We start from the raw sequence: 18,808 nt of genomic DNA on the forward strand, positions 1-18,808 counted from the left end.
CTCCCTCTCCTCACACTTTCTCTCCCTCTTTCTTTCTTTCCCTAGTGATGGTGGGGGATAAACACATGCACATTGACATACACACACACACACACACACACACAAGGACTATCTACCAAATTCAGTCACAAGGTATTAGTCAACCAGAGTCTATAGTAGAAGATACATACCCAAGATGCCATGATGTGTGACTGCCACCTCCCCCACCAAAAAAAAAGGTTTATTGTTTGAGCTGGCAGAATTTTTACAGAACTAGGCAAAATGCTCAGTGGCATTGCATCCATCTTTATGTTTCTAAGTTCAAATGCCCCAGGTCAACTTTCATCCCTTTGAGGTTGATAAAATAAGTGCCTGTTGGGCACTGGGACCAATATAATCAGCTAACCCCTTCCCAGAAGATAGTGGCCTTGTACCAAAATTTGAAAGCTGTATTACCCTTGTACTTTCATTGTTGTTATACTTGCTTGCAGTATAGATTTGTTATGCTTATTTTCTCTTTTTTTTCTTTCTCATTTCAGGTAAGACAATATTTTATTTTACAAGCACATAAAAAAAAAAGAACAATCTACAGAAACAATAAAAACTAAAAGAGTGAAAAGGTAATGGAAAACTTTTGAAAATCATTTCAGCTAGTAAGAATTCTTAATTTTGCTATTAATTTTTTTTTTCTTCTCTGCATTTTTTAATGTGTATGTGAATTTTATAGAGTTGGTCATGGTGGCTGTCTTGATGGTAGAGTATCAGGCTACTTGATGGGTTATACATTATGTGCCTTTTGTTGAAGTGAAGGCACATGGCTAAGTAATTAGGATATCCGTAAGGTTATGATTTTGGTTCTAAGCAGTGAGTTGTGTCCTTGAGTCAGACACTTTATTTCACATTGCTCTAGTTCAATCACCCGGCAAAAATGAGCAGTACCTGTATTTCAAAGGGCCAGTCTTATCACATTCTGTGTCATGCTAAATCTCGCTGAAAGCTTCGTTAGCGGTATACATGTCTGTGGAGAAGGCGGCGAGCTGGCAGAAATGTTAGCACGCCGGGCGAAATGCGTAGCCGTATTTCGTCTGCCGTTACGTTCTGAGTTCAAATTCCGCTGAGGTCGACTTTGCCTTTCATCCTTTCGAGATCGGTTAAATAAGTACCAGTTACAGGGGTCGATACAATCGACTTAATCCGTTTGTCTGTCCTTGTTTGTTCTCTCTGTGTTTAGCCCCTTGTGGGTAGTAAAGAAATAGGTATGCATGTCTGTGGAGTGCTCAGCCTCTTGCACGTTAATTTCACAAGTAAGCTGTTCCATTGATCGAATCAACTGGAACCCTTGTCATCATAATTGACAAAGCAACGGTGCCTTTGGTGAAAGATGTTTTTACCTTGGATTAACATTTCTTTCTGGAATAATTCAGCTTGTCTAGATGTAAATTAGTTCTTAATTAAGTCCTCTGTTTGGTTATGGAACATAGGCCTCCAACAGCTTTCACTCTCTGTTTGCAACTCTGGGCAAATCTGATCTTTCAGAATAATAGCCACAGAGATTTAATGAGATGTTATAGAAGCAGTCTGCAGTTTTTTTTTTTATTTATTTTATTTTTTTTTATACTAGGTTCTGTATTCTATTCTATTTGTTACAGAACCATTACAGCCAATGTTACACATCAGTTTCACACCAGATATCTGATAACAGGGCAGCTATCTAACACACATGCTTGTCAGTGATGGCAGGCATGGAAAAAATTGAAGAGCCTTTTTTTTATCCATGCAGAAAAATACAATGATGTCATTACAAATCTGGGAAATACATTTTTTTTAAAGAAACACTCGATGCCCCTTCCCCCACCTTGCCCATCCATCACCTACCCACTTTCAAAAAGCTAAAGCCTCCCAATGTCTCACTTTTGTCTGATGTTTCACACTTGCATAGAATTGTACTGAAATAGCAGACGTAAAGAATACCAGAAAACCCATCATGCTAGAAAAACAGGTAAATGAAATTTCTGAAGAAACTTCTCTGTTATCCAAAAAGCTAAAACCGAAACATAGAAAGTTTGTAGCTTTTTGAAAGTGGTGAGGTGATGGGTGGATGTTTAGATGTTTAGGAAGGAGATTTTAGTTTGTCTTTAAGAAAAAAGGAAAATTAAAATTCTTAAAGATTTGTACTCAGTATTTTTCTCTCTGTGGATTACCTAGAAAAAAATTTGGGAAAAAGTAAAAATGAAGAAATTTAAGTGGGGAGGGAAAAAATAAAAATATTGAGAACATGTTTTTTGGGCAAAATCCTAATCTCCTGTATAAAAAACATAGGAATTGGAAGAAATTTAGGAAAGAAATAGGGTGGAAGGTGGAAATGCTAGAAACAACAGGTAAAGGACAGGATCTCTGTGAAAACTTCCTTTTAAGTTTATATCAAAGACAGGTTCTTAAATACACTCATCACAAACATAAATTACAGAATAAAAAAAGGTCATTTTGATTGGATTTGAGCTGTAATTTTGCACGCAGGTGTTATATTCCAAAACCTCCAACAGAAATAATTAAAATCTAAAAAAATCTAAATGCCTGTTGGCTGCTGGAATCCACAGTATTCTGAGGAAACTGCAATATAAATTTACATATATTAACCAGGAAAATCCTCGATGTACTGAGTATGTGATAGGTGGACCACTATATGGCAAGGAATTACTGTAATTCAACTGAACTTTTACCTAGAGTGTGTGTGTGTGTGCCAAAGGAAGTTATTTTATGGGATTCTTTGAAGAGAGCAGAAATTGAAAGGGAGGAGAAAACGAAAAGTCAACATTTGCTTTGAAGTAAGAGGAGAAGGTGAAAGATGTATGTATGTGTAGTTGTGGTTTTATTTTAATACAATATTTATGTGTTCATTTTCATAAATGTTTGTCTGAGTAGAATTCTATGCATGCATGAAACATCAGACAAAAGTGAAACATAAGTAGTAAATCGAAATATTGCCTGAAAATGACCCCGAAATTGTGCGACCTGACCTTGTTTCGAAGGTTATTTTAGTAGTAAAAAGGTGTTTTTGTGCCAAAAACATAGTTTATTTGGTAGGCCTTATATAATATATGTAGATAGATTATAAGCAGCTTTCTTTATTATAGTACAGTTACAACTAATTTCGTTGCCGAAAGATTACTGAATCTTTTGAGACATCATACGTCAAAATTGACAACTCAGTTTTTGAATGCATAAGGAACATACAGACATATAATAATTCTCTTTCATATATATATATATAGATAGATAGATAGATAGATAGATAATATATACCATATATAATAATGTATACTTTGATGACAAATATACAAGTATCTATTTTTTCTGAGTTATGGGTTCTTAGGTAACTATAGATAGATAGACAGACAGACAGATAAATGTCCATCTTTTGTAGTAGCTTGGATTAGAAATTTTAAAAGCTGTTTGCTAGCTGAAAAGTAGCAATAGTCTATATACTCTTCTATTAAAATGACAATTGAACGAGGAATCTCAAACTCTGCAAATTGCTGCATGGTTCAATGAACATGTACGTTCCTTTCTTTTATTGTTTGAAAAATACATAAAAAGATAAGTGATAACGGATTGCCAAATAAACTAGCGTATGTCACTCCTGAGTTAAATCCATTGATTAATTTCTTTATTAATAATTTCTTCTTCACCCCCACCCCATTCATCACCACTTCTCATCATATACTTTCTCTCTCTCTCTCTTTCCTTCCTTTACCCCTTCCTACTCTTCTTTGTACTCTTCTGCTGTATCATTTCCCCCCCCCCCACATGACGTGTTCATTTATGTTTCCAGTTTTCTTCCACCTGCCCCAAACCTCCTCTCTTTTTATGCTCTCTCGCTCTCTTCATTTATTGTGATTGCATTGTGTGTGTGTGTGTGTGTGTGTGTGTGTGTGTATGCATGCTCACACACACAGGTATATGCGTGAGTGTGTCTTAGTGTATGTTTGTGCATGCACACGTGCTTGCATGTAATATATCTAGTTGAATGACATTGAATTTTAATGAATAAATATATCACCCCTATTACAGCTATATATATGTATATAAACACATATACATAAACACACGTGCACACATCTGTGTGTGTGTGTGTGTGTATGAAAGAGAGGGATGTGTATATGTATACACATAGGCTTAGATTTTATCTTGCCTTTTGCCTTCTGTTTCATAATCCCTACCTACACACACTTATGTATGTACACATCGTGGGATACATAATAGTCCCCAGCATATGCTTCTATTATTATTTATTAAACCATGTGATTTATGGAGTGCAAGCAAAGAGAGAGAGAGCCAGACCCAGCTCTAGGATGGGGCAGGGGCATATTCAATCTATAATGCGATAGGATCCCTATTTGTCCAACATCAAATAGCCAATCTAGCTCACTGCAATCACTCTCTGTTAAGTTTTTCTCCACCACCCTGCTATCCTCTCTCACACCTACCTACACCATGATTAAGTGATGTTAATCATGTTATTATGCTTTATTCTGATATCAGACGCTGAACATTGGCATCTCTATTGATATACTAGACTACAGTGGTAGTTGTTGTTGTCAACATTGTTGTTATGGTAGTTAAGGCCTTGCCAATCCCAGTAATTGGCTCTGATTCCTCGTCTTTTTTGTTGTTCATTCTCCCTAGTGGCTTTTGTCATTTTTGTTATGTAGTCTAGATTACCTGTAATTGTACCGACCTAGGATCCAGTCCTGTCTTAAAGGACAGGCACACTGAGAAGTTGCTTGGGAGTGTTTCTACGGCTGGATGCCCTTCCTAACGGCAACCACTCTGTGAGTGTAGTGGGTGCTTTTTACGTGCCACCGGCACAGTACATAAAAACCATAGGGCCCAGTGCCTTGATTTATCCAGTGACTTCACAGCTCTAGGAGTCTAATTCTTATGATTTACGGTTCTTGAGCCATGCCGATTCATACGGACTGGTTTCCATGGCATATAAACTCACCACCTAGACGGAATGCCAGTCCATCACATGATTACTCATTTTTGCCAGCTGAATGGACTGGAGTAATGTGAAATGAAATGTTTTGCTCAAGAAGACAACGTCGCCTGGTCCAGAAATCAAAACAACACCCTAACCACTAAACCATGCACCTCCACTATGTATGATACAACTTCTTGTCATTAAATAAATACTATAGGGCCCAGTGTAGTGATTGACCCAAGGGCCTTGCAGCTCTAGGGACCCAATTCTGATATTTATATTTTGGGGCTTGCTATCAGTAAATAAATACTATATGGCAAAGACATTCTAGTAATCACCTTCCCATCTTATTCAAATACAAATCATCATTTTATGCTCATTTTCCACTATAGTATGGGTTGAATAGATCATCATTGGTCCAAGTGTTACTGAGCTCCTGGACAGGTTGGGGCTATATCTCACTCTAACATGGTTTCTATAGCTGGATGCCTTCTCTGTCACCAACCATTGTACAATGCGCACATAGCACCTGCTCTACAGTAAGTCATCTTGTTCTCAGCAAGATTAATCCTTTTACTGCAGAAAGCAGGCATATCCACTCAAAAGTTTCTTTATCCTTAACTGTGGAAATCAGATTTATATACCAATCCATCCTTAGTTGAGGAATGTCATGTTTGAAACCGTATTCTGTTGCGATATGTCAAGTTCATTTAGGCAACGTGACTTACAGAAAATACCAATTCTGTTGTTTGGTAGATATTCAACCCTTTTGTTACCATATTTCTGTTGAACTACTTTGCATTTGTTTGAATTAATTTTGGAAAAATATCTTGATCATTATTAAAGTGATAATTGGAACGTAAATTAATAAGGAATATTATTGTGAAATTTTAATTTAAACTACTATATATATTAAGTGTCTATCATAGAAGCAGGAGCATTCTTTTATTTAGAAAGGGTTAAGCAGGGATATGCAGCTATTGTTTATTGCAAATCATGTGGCAATATGCAGAATCCCTTGTTTGTTCATTATTAGTAGTGGTTGTGCTGCTGAAGTATTGGTTGGTTCAACCACTTAGGCTACTGATTTTATAATTATTGGTAGTGATTGGTGAAGGTGGAGTGCTATTGCTGCTCTTATATCTTGTCTTTGTCATTAGACTGTGGCCATGCTGGAGCATCGTTTTGATGGCTTTAATCAAACCAATTGACTGCAGTATTTTTTATATAGGCTTGGCACTTATTCTGTCATTCTCTTTTGCTAAACTGCTTAGTTACAGAGATGTAAACAAACCAACACCAGTTGTCAAGTAGTGGTGAAGAAAAACACAGTTGTGCATTCTTCCACAGCACACACACTCACACACTCATACACACACATCAGATTGAGCCTGGTGCAGCCTTCTGGCTGACCAGTCCTCAGTCAAACCATCCAACCCATGCCAGCAGCATGGAAAGCGGATGTTAAATGATGATGATGATTATATATACACACACACACACGATGGGCTTTCTGTTCGCATCTACCAAATTCATTCACAAGGCTTTGGTTTGTCAGAGGTTTTAGTAGGAGACACTTACCCAAGTTGCCTCACAGTGAGAGTGAACCCAGAACCTTGTGGTTGGGAAGCAAACTTCTAAGTACACAGCCATGTTAGTAATAGTTATTACATAAAGTTATTACTTCTGGTTAATGCTCTAATTTGAGAAGAAAAACAACTTAGCTGCCTGATACAGTGTTTGTATTCATTTATTTCATTTAAGTCATACATTCATTTATCAATCAGCTGAACTAGTGGTGTTCAAGTGATTGAGACATGGGTGGGGGGCCTACTATGCAAAGCTTGTTTGACCCTATTTACTCCATTATTGAAAAGAGTTGCATGACAAATTGTCTGAATGACAACGCTATTAAAGTGGTTAATATGTAATTGATTTTCTCAATGATGTGTTGGCTGAACTGTTAAAACATCAGTAAAAATACTTTGTGGTATTTTATTCTTGCTCTTTTTGTTCTGAGTTCAAATATCACTGAGGTTGAGATTACTTTTGTCCTTTCAGGTTTGATGAAATAGGTACACATTGAACACTGGTGTTGGTGTAATCAACTTCCCCTTCCTCTCAAAATTATTGACCAAGTGCCAAGATTAGAATTATCAATATTATTATTTTTCTACAGCAGCAAACTGGCAGAATCATTAGCATGCTGGGCAAAATGCATATCAGTATTTTGTCAGTCTTTATATCCTGAGTTTAAATGCTGCTGAGGTCAACTTTGGCTTTCATGCTTTCAGGGTTAATAAAATAATTACCAGTTGAGCACTGGGATTAATGTAAATCAACTTACCTCCTCTCCCAAAATTACTGGCCATGTCCTAAAATTTGAAACCATTATTATTATTATTATTATTATTATTATTATTATTATTATCATTATTAAAGCGATGAGCTGGCAGAATTGTTAGCATGCTGATGAAATGCTTAGCGGCATTTTGCCTGTCGCTACGTTCTGAGTTCAGATTCTGCTGAGGTTGACTTTGCCTTTCATTCTTTCAGGGTTGATAAATTAAGTACCATTTACACACTGGGATCGATGTAATTGACTTAGCCCCACCCCCAAAATTTCAAGCCTTGTGTCTATGGTAGAAAGGATTATTATTATTATTATTATTATTATTATTATTATTATTATTATTATTAATATCATAAACATGGCAAGCTGGCAGAATCATTATGTGTCTGACAAAATGCTTTGCTGCTTTTCATTTGGCTCTTTACATTCTGAGTTCAAATTCCACCAAGGTTGTCTTTGCCTTTCTTCCTTTAGGGGCTGATAAAATAAGTACCAGATGAGCATTAGGGATTGATGTAATTGATTACCCCTCCCCTGAAAATTGCTGACTTTGTTCTAAAAATGGAAAGAATTATTTAATTGCAAAGGTGGTAAGCTGGTAGAATCATTACCACATTGGGCAAAATGTGCAATCACATTTCTTTGTGGTTCTTTATGCTCTGTGTTCAAATCTTGCTGAGGTCAACTTCTCCTTTCATACTTTCAGGATTCATTAAAATAAAGTACCATACAAGTACTACTGGTGATAATGATATCAACAAATTGTATTGACTAATACCCTTCTCCACAAAACTGTTGAACTTCTACCTAAATTGAACCATTTAATTGATTTTTCAATTGTTACAGCTTAATAGATGGAAGGCAAACGAAAAAACAAACAAACAAAAAAACTACATAAAACTACACATCACCAATGAGGGATTCCTTGTAGGTGGGAGGGGGTGCTATTGCTATTTCAGGGCTCTGAAATATTACAGAGATGGAACAAATAGGTACAAATTTAATTTAGTGGTTGTGGTGTTAATGATGGTGGTAAGAGCATGAGAGAAAGAGGAGGGCAAATTGTGTGAATTTGTGGTTAGAGTGTGTATAATTATTGCGTACAGTAGCAATGTTAGTATTGGTGGTGGTGGTGGTGGTGGTAGTAGTAGTAGTAGTAGTAGTAGTAGTAGTAGTAATAGTTATGATTGTTATGGGGATGGCATTAGTTGTGGTGGATATGGGGTTAGTTATGATGGTAGTTTTAGTAACAATGCATTGTGGGAAGTATAGCAGAGGTGTAAGTTGGTGTTGGTAGTGGATGGTAATGGCAATGGTGGTATTGTCGGTGGTGGTTGGGTAATGGTAGGGGATAAGATGTCTTAATGGGTGGAAATTATTTGTGATTATGATGTATGTGGTGGGTGTGGTGTAGGGGCATAATTGCTGTAGTGACAGTGAAAGGTGTTGGTGGTGATGGTAGTATAACATTCAAGCTGTTTATGGCAGGTGGTCATGTGACACTGATGGTAGTGCTACTGATGTGGGTGTTGGTGACAGTGGTGGTGGTGGTGATGAAGAAACCGATGATGGTGATGTCATCGGATATCGAGTGGCTTTGATGTGATTACTGTAGTGTTTTGATGTTTATAGTAACCGCAACACAACAAACAGAAACTGTATCTCCCTCCCCACTCTCCTTCCTCTCCCCCACACCCTTCCACCACCTTGTCTTCTTCAGTACTTTGTCATTCATTCTTGTGAAAGAGAGAGAAACCGACAGACAGACAGGCAGAGAAGAGGAGAGACAGAGCATTAGCTATGTCAATCTCTCTTAGTTGCAGACATTTATCATCTTGATATTTTTATTTATTACTTACTGGTTCAGACTGTAACCATGACGATATCAATGACACAGTGATAAGGGGTGGGGAGATAGATTTTGATGGGTGAAGGTTTGGGATGGGGTTCTTTGTGTGAGTAAGGAGAATGAGAATATACCTCCAGCCCTGTTGTTATTGACAACAGATTTTCCTTGTGTGTGTGTGTGTGTGTGTGTTTCTCCATCAGCTGCTGTCACTTAAGTAATTACTTTTAATTTATTTTTAGGTAGTGATGGTGGTGGTGATTATAATGGGGGCATTCACAATGAATTAGAGGGTGGTGATATTATAGTTCAGCTTTAGTTTAGTTCTGATGGCAGATCTATGATCAAAAGGAGTTCCCAAATTTGACCATCCATCTTTTTTTTTTCTTTTCTTTTCTTAATTCAAACATTTAAAGGTAAACATTTGTGTACTGAGAGTGCCACGGTACTCCATCTCTGAATGTAGGAACTGATTTCTCATCAGGCAGTGAAGCAGCTATGTAGGTGTTTTACCCTCTTCCACTGTAACATCAGAGCTGCCCTGGGCCATCCAACAATGCTGGTGACAAAAGTTCTATTCAATAGCACAAACTTTATTGAGTGATTCTGGGCCAAATGTTTCTACCATCCTCAGTTTCAATCTTGCTGTAGTGCTCATCCTCTCTTTTGAGCCAGTTTTCGGACATATTGTGAACCCCGATTCCAGCAAATTCTCTAATGCCTATCTCTACAAGAAGGCACATTGCCTTCCAACCATTGCTTTCCCTGAGTTCAGCCAACTCACTGTATTTCTTGTCTTCCCTAAGGAAAGCAATTTTTTGATCTTCACTTCTCAGGGAACAGTCTGCTCTATCATCTTTACCATTTTCTTTCCCTCGCACTACATCTTTTGGTGGCAAAATGTGGTAAGTTGATATTTAACATAAAGGTCAACAGAAAACTCTCAAGTTCCTTCCATTTTGGATCATTCTTCTTCCTTACCATATTTAATGGCATAAAAGGCACGCATTCATATTAGACACACTGCAATATCAGCAATGCATATTCAAAGAAAAAAAAAATGGTTTTTAGAGAGACCCAGCTTTAATATATAAAAGCAAGGGTGATTTCCTCAACCCTTTTCTTTCATCTTTTTTAAAAAAAAAAAAAAAAGCATCTAATGTGATATCAGATACGGTTGTTGTCTAATCTTTTATCTTTTATCTTACTTGTTGCTGTCATTGAACTGTGCCTAAAGGGTTTTTAGTCAAACAAATCAACCCCATGTTTTTTATTTGTTTTTATAAGTCATGATGTCTGGTATTTATTCTATATCTCTCTTTTTGTGAAGTAGTAGTGTGAGTGGAAGACCAAATTACACATACATACATGCATACATATATACATGTATACTTACATACATACCTATATACATTCATGCATGACGTCTGGTACTTATTCTGTTGATCTCGTTTGCTAAATAGTTTATGGAGACATAAACAAACCAACACCAATTATCTGGCAGTGTTGATGTGTGAACAATCACAACACACATGTGAGTGTGTGTCTCTCTCTCTCTCTCTCTCTCTCTCTCTCTCTCTCTATCTATATATATATATATATATATATATATATATATATATATATATATATATACACAAATATATATTTTTATATATGCAGTGGGTTTCCCCACAATTTCCATGTACCAAATTCAGATTCACTCACAAGGCATTGGTTGTCCAGAAGCTATAGCAGATGAAAAAACATTTCCCCAAGGTGCTGTGCAGTGGGACTGAACTCAAAACCACATGGTCCCAAAGCAAGCTTCTTGGCCACACAGTCCTGCCTTCTTAAAAAAAAAAAACAATCAACTTCCAACCATCATTTAATTCTAAGTTCTTACTAACCCTTTGATTTTTTCCTTTCCTTTCTCTTTTATAACAATCCAGTAATCATCATAAAATCATCATAATCACATCCATGGTCATCATAATGACATCCATGATCATCGTAATGGCTTCCGTCTTCCATTTAAGAGGAAAGCTTAATATCCCTCTTTATCATTTTAAACTTAGATACTTGGACCATTAAAATTTCCCAATGTACGTATGTATGTTTGAGTGTGTATGTACATGTAGAAGCACAAATGTATGTGTATATAAATGTGACAAGTAGCAAAATTGTTCTTTCCCTTTCATCATCATCATCACCATCGTAATCATCCCCATATTCCTCAACATCATTATCATTATTGTCATCATCATCATTACCACCTTCATCGTAATCATTATTGTCATCAAGGTGGTTTATCATTGATACCATTGCCATCATCACCATCATCGTAACCATTACCAATATGTTCATCCTTATGACCATCACCATCATCTTCATCATCATCACCATCATTACTATTATCATCGTCATCCTCATCAGCACTATCCGCACCTTCAGATCATCATCATCATCATCATGGAAGCTAATACCAACTAAATTACTTTTATAATCTTAGATTTATTAGTTTCCAGAACCAACCAATGTCAGGGAATCTTTTGAACAGTGTGTGTATGTGTATGGATTGGTTTTGTATGTATGTCTTTGTCTGCTAAGATAGGAGTCTTTGATGTTTCTTTTGTGTGTGTGTGTGTGTGTGTGTGTGTGTGTGTGTGTGTGTGTGTGTGAATTAGCAGCAACAATAACAATACCTTCATCACAAATACCATTAGAAACACTGTGAACACCAAGAACACTGCCACAAATAAAACCAAAAACAAGAATATAATAGGAGTAAAAAAAACACCGCCAAAGACGAACATTACCACCACAACCAACACCATCACCAAGATCACTCCTGCCACCACTACGAGTACACCACCACTACCACCATTGCCACCATCACCATCATCGCCACTGCCACTATCATCACCATCACCACCATCATTGCCACCACTACTATCATCGCCTTCACCACCATTACCACCTCCACCACTGCCACTACTACCAGCCTCACCACCACTACCACCATCGCCACCTATTACTATTGCCATCGCCATCATCACCACCATCACCACTGTCACCATCATCCCTATCACCACTACAATCATTTTCTCCTCACCGTTATTACTGAACAATAATAATAAATGAAGAGTGTAACAAACTAACAAATACCATGTACCACTTATACCACCAAGAAGTATCATACCCTTCTACAACCACTATCACCACAATGACTGCAATTTCTTCCTATGGCCTGTAACAACAAGTACCATACACTACATCTACCATCACCACCACCACCATTTACTATCTCCCACTACCATCATTGTCCCCATCATCATCATCACCATTATCATTATCATCACCAGCATTAGCATCATCATCATCCATACACATACCAATCACCACTACCCCCACCATAACAATGAACACTATTGCTTCCTCTCACCACCACCACTACAACATAAATCACTACCTCCCACAATTCCCCACCATCACTGCTATATTGCTCCACCTTCTTCAGAACTTTGGTAAATTACCTGCCTGTTCATTGATTCATCATTGTTATTATTGTTGTTATTGTTGCTGTTGTTGTTATTGCTGTGGTTGTTGCTTAATATACTAGAATCCATTAAAGTGGCTCGCTCCTCCTCATGTAGCCTTGTGTCTGCATTGCTAGTCATCATCATCATCATCATACTCATCAATATCATCACTATCATTAATTATCATCATCACCACTGTCACTACCACCACCATCATCATCACTACCACCACCACTACCATCATCATCAGCATTATCATCACCATTGCCATCACCACCATCATCATTACCTTTTAGCAATAATTGTCAGAACAGTTTCTTGCAAGAGAAAGGCTCTCTTTGTTGTTGTTGTTTGTAGTTTAATTCTTTGAATTTTAGAATTGGTAGCACTGATGAAAGGTTGTTTGTGGTTGGTGGATATAGTACCGTTACTAGTTAAGCAAAGCTTATTGAACACTTCAAAATTACTATTTTCATCATTTTGTTTTTTCTCTTTATTTTTTATTTGGTTTGCTTTTAGCTTAAATTTAAAAAAAAAACAATAATAAACAGAAAAATAAAAATGAAAATTACAAACCAATTATAAAACAAAAACAAAAAACAAGTGAACATTGCCCCCTAGAAGTCCATTTTTCTTATATGGGTTAAATATAAAGTATATGCATGTATGGGCACAAATGCATTGATGCTCAACCACATGCACATTTGTATATACGTAAATGTACATGTATGTGTGTGTGTGTGTATATATATACACACACATACACACTCAGATGTAAATATCAAACAATGGGAATGAATGCTCAACACCAAAAGTCATTCCTTTTGATTTCTTGTTTTTGTTTATCAAAAGTTCTCATGAGACTTTATGGTGACTTCCCATGATTTTTTTGTGTTTTAATCTAAAATGGAGATAATTTTCCTATGTGATCGCATTGAAGAATTTTTCAGATATTTCTTAACATGAAACTAAGGACACTCTAAATACACAAATAAAATGTGTGTATATATATATACAGTTATACATACAACTACAGTTGAGTTTAGAGTTCCATGTAGATTATCATCATCCATTCTGCTTCCAGTATAGTGGCTTGGTTACTACCAAACTTATACATATTACTGGTGATGATAGACTGAGCCTCTATATATCATCATAATGCAATAATGTGTTTCATAGATGATTCATTGTAGTTAAGCATCAATGCAGAGGTAGAAAGTAACCATAATGGTACTTAGAGAACAAATGATATAAACTTGTGTTTATTATAATTTCTCATTCATACATTCACGGGGGAGCACATAGGTACAAAACAAAGTGATGAAAATAGTACTTGATTACCAAAGGTAGAGTAAAATAGTATTTTATTTGAAGCTGAAAAGATTTCATAAACTGCCACTCAGTTTCATATGACCAATCATGACAGTTATTATGTGTGTGTGTGTATATATATATATATATATATATAAATTGTCTTCAACAGGATTTGAACTTAGAACATGCAGCTGGCAGAAATGCTGCTAAACATTTTGTCTGACATAGTAACAATTCTGCCTGCTTAATAATAATAATAATAATAATAATAATAATAATAATCCTTTCTACTAAAGCCACATGGCCTGAAATTTGGTGGGGATGGGACATGTTGATCACATCAACCCCAATGTTTGACTGGTACTTAATTTATCAACCCCAAAAGGAATTTGAACACAGAACATAGTGACCAACGAAATACTACTAAGCATTTTGCCCACCTTAATAATAATAATAATAAATAATAATAATAATAATAATAATAATAATAATCCTTTCTACTAAAGCCACATGGCCTGAAATTTGGTGGGGATGGGACATGTTGATCACATCAACCCCAATGTTTGACTGGTACTTAATTTATCAACCCCAAAAGGAATTTGAACACAGAACATAGTGACCAACGAAATACTACTAAGCATTTTGCCCACCTTAATAATAATAATAATAATAATAATAATAGTAATAATAATAGTAATAATAATATTCTTTGCTGCTATAAGCACAAGGGCTGAAATTATTGGGGAGGGGACAATCTGATTACATTGATTCCAGTGCTTGACTAGTACTTATTTTATCAATCCTGAAAGGATGAAAGGCAAAGTCAATTTCAGTAGAATTTAAACGTAGAACATATAAAACCTGAAGAAATGCTGCAAAGCCTTTTGTCTGGCATGCTAATAATAATAATAACAACAACAATAATAGCTTTTATCAAACAAAACAATGTGGGGTGGGTGGTGGGTGGTATCCCAAAAAAGTGCAATGCTGGTGATTGCTGATGTGCAGCAGTCTGTGTAATGGTCATTAATGAATGCCATTATGCAGGTGATGATGGTTGTGGTGGGGCTAAAGAAGTGTTGGTGGGGATGTCTATGGCATTGGTGATAATTATTGTCAATGATGATGACAATGATGGCAACAAACTTGGTGACAGTAGTAGTAGTAGTAGGAGGAGGAGGAGGACTATTGTTTATGGATATTGAGAAGGGATTTCGGTAAAGCATTATTATTAAACTTTATCACTGTGACAAGCATATAACAATAACCATTGTTGCCAAGACAACTACAACAACAATGCTTGACTCGCCCACCCACCCTACTCCCTACCTCACCCCAACACATCACAGATATATAACTGTGGTGTCTCATAAGTAAATGAGCTTTTAATATGTCCCTTTTACATATGTACATATGCACACACACACATACATACATATTCCCATACACTTATACACATAGACATACATTACTCATGTACACTCACACATGCATACACACGTACACACACTACACACATGCATACACTCTTGCATATTCATACATACGTACATACCACACACACATATACACACACTCATAGATACACATACAAACACACCTACACACACACACACACACACATAATAATGCATACAGACTCATATACATACAAATCCACACACACATGCACACCATGAACTAGAATACCATCATTGATTTATATACATTTCTTTTATATTTTTTGTTTTTCTCTATTCTTTTGTTTATTGTCACTTATTTTTTTCATAAACTTTGCTTTGTTTCATTAGTTTTCCTCCATTTCTTCTTCAACTCACTCCTCCGCAGCAACCAAACCCATCCCCTTGCTCGTTTCTTTCTGTATTCTTTCCAGTTCAAAAGAACAATATTCTTTCAAGAAAATCTGTTAATTCTTGGAAGTGAGAAACCACATGTTCTCTTATTACGGTCTTTGGTAATCCTTGTGCATGTTTGTGTGTGATGTATTGATTTGCATGTATATATATATGTGTGTATGTATGTATATATGTTTGTGCAAGTGTGTATATATGTTTGTGTGTGGGTGTGCATATACATACAATTTGATATATACATATGTATAAGTACACACACCTATATATGCACATATTCTTCTGCACATGTGTGTGTGTGCGATAGAGAGAGAGAGAGAGAGAGCACGTAGTTTTATGTACAAACAAAAACAAATGTACTTCATAAGTATATAAATTTTTATTAAACTTTAGAATGTGGAGGAAAGAATCTTTAGCTTGACAATAATAATAATGATAATAATCCTTTCTTTTATATGTTCAGTGGGGACTAGTCAATTATATCGACACCTATGCATAACTGGTGCTTATTTCATTAAACTTGTAAAGATAAAGGACAAAGTCAACCTCTGCAGAATTTGAAGTCAGAATGTAAAAACAGACAAAATAACCCCAAAGCTTAGGCTTAGTCAGTACCGTTGATCACAATACTTGGCTGGTATTTAATTTTTATCAACCTAGAGGAATAAAAAGCAAAATTGCCATATTGAGATTTGTATTTCAAATGTGAAGAGCCAGGACAAATGCTGCTAAGCATTTTGTCTGATGTACTAACAATTCCACCTGCTTGCCACCATGACGGTGCTGGTGTTGGTAGTGATAATGAAGGGAAGAAAGAAGTTAAGAGGGAACTGCTGATTATATCAGCCACAATGTCTGATTGATACTTTTTTTTATGACCCCAGAAAGATGATAGACAAGGTTGAACTCAGTAGAAGTTGAATTCAAAATGTAAATTCTCCAGTTTATTATTATTATTATTTTTTCTTTGCTTGGTATTTTACCATTTCTGGCAATATACTGGCCTACTGCTGCTGCTGCTGATTTCATATTTTAACACAAGGCCAGCAACTTAGTGGCAGGATTAGGTGAGTGGAGTACATGAGTGAAACTTACTTTTATTGGTCCCGGAAGGATGAAAGGCAAAGATGAGAAATGGAATGAGATAATTTCGTGCAGCTGACTTGGACATTCAGCATGTTTGGGTAACAGCACTTTTTGGCTCGTGAGTCAAATACATACACATACATGTAGAAATATACACATACAGATAGTTAGAGAGAGAGAGAGAGAGAGAGACATTAAAATTTATTAGTTGAATACAATTCACATGAACCCTTTCCTCAGACACAAAAGGGAAATATGATCTCATAGATATAGCAAGATGGAGGGTATCAAATCAGCAAAGCCAAATAGGCAGCACCAAAATAACTGTGCCAAACTGTCCCATACTGATGAGAAGAGATGCACTTTCTCTCTACTATAATCCTAAATGTGGCATCACCTGAGGCTAAACAACATCAACCCAATGTTTTTAGTTGGTGGTTTGACTTACTCAAAGCAGATATTTTATTTCATTCAGCCTGGGGTATGGTGTTTGAAATTTGAGCTCCTCCACCCATGCTATCTCCTGCCCACTACAGCCAATGTATGTAGCTTATCCAAATGATGCAAGCCTGAAGTTCTCTCTCCTTCTTTCTCTTCCCCCTCCTTTCTTCCCATGGACATCTCTATCATTAACATCAACACGCACTTCACTTTTGTTTTATCGTGAGGTGGGGTTTCCTTATACACATTCCTTATCTCTCACTCTCTCATCCTCCTCTTTCTTCCTTCCCTCTCTTTCTCTTTCTATCTCTCTCACTAGGATTTTGCTGACTGAGCCTGTGTTACAAACTTCATTTACTTGTCATCACTGTCCCCACCATCACCACCACTACTACCACTAACCACTTGAGTCTTTCCTTATCTGCAGTCTCATCCATATTTCTTCCTCTCTCTCTTTCTCTTTGCTTTCATTCCCTCCTCTCTCTCTTTCTCTCTGCCTTTAGCCTACAGCCAAACTACAACCTTTCCTCTCCCATCACTAAATCCATTTATGCTATCATTACCATCAGTACCATCACCACCATAAACAAGCACCCACCTTCCACCCTGTGACCTTCCATCTCAGTAAACATTGCCCCCATCAAGATCTAAAAAGGGCTTCTGTTAGTCCAAGTAATAAAGTTAGCAAGATACCATATCTCTGTTCACAGCTCCTCCTCCTTGCATCTTTCTCTGTCTTTCTCCTAAACTCTCTCATTCTAGTCCCCCTTCTCTCTCTCTATCTCTCTCTCTTTCTCCTTCAGAAATTCTAAAGCTTAATTTCATTTGGGAGTCAACCCACCTTCTGTTCCTATTTATCTCTCATGGGTCTAATTGCCTTAGTCATGAGTATGTGGGGTTGCTTCCATAACAATTTGGTGGCTAACAAACCTCTTTCCCCCTTCCCTCCCCCCAGCTACAGTATTTTTAAGTTAATGTCATTAGGGAAAGGCAGTAACATCACATCATCCCAGCTGTGTGTGTGTGTGTCTCTCTCTCTCTCAGTCTATCTATCTATCTATATCTCTTCTACTAATTTGCTCTATCATTTTAAGTGCAGGCAAGGCTATGGTGGTGAAGAAGCTCACTTTGCAACTGCATGGTTTCAGGTTCAGTCTTAGTGTGTGGTACCTTGGGTAAGTGTCTTCTGCTATAGCTCCAGACCAGCAAAATGCCTTGCAAGTGAATTTAGTAGATGAAAACTTTGTGGAGGCCATCATATGCATGTGCCTGTGTTTGTATGTTGATGTCCAAAGATAGAAAAAAAACACCTGTCATGTGTACAGGAGATGTGTGTTGAAGTCCCATATACATCCTTTGACATTTTCTCTCCAAAGGTTTTTTTTAACCCAATATTTACACACTAATAATTTTTAGATTTATCCACTTCAAGAT

General features: G+C 36.7%; 1 protein-coding gene across 6 annotated transcripts in view; it reads left to right on the forward strand.

Annotated features, from left to right (window-relative positions):
- The window catches only part of LOC115212037 (plexin-A1), a 695,010-nt gene that overhangs the window by 258,655 nt on the left and 417,547 nt on the right, over window positions 1-18,808 (forward strand). The window lies entirely within an intron of this gene.

The sequence above is a fragment of the Octopus sinensis genome, linkage group LG5 (genome assembly GCF_006345805.1).
Source record: "Octopus sinensis linkage group LG5, ASM634580v1, whole genome shotgun sequence".
In the NCBI taxonomy this organism is placed as follows: Eukaryota; Metazoa; Mollusca; class Cephalopoda; order Octopoda; family Octopodidae; genus Octopus; species Octopus sinensis.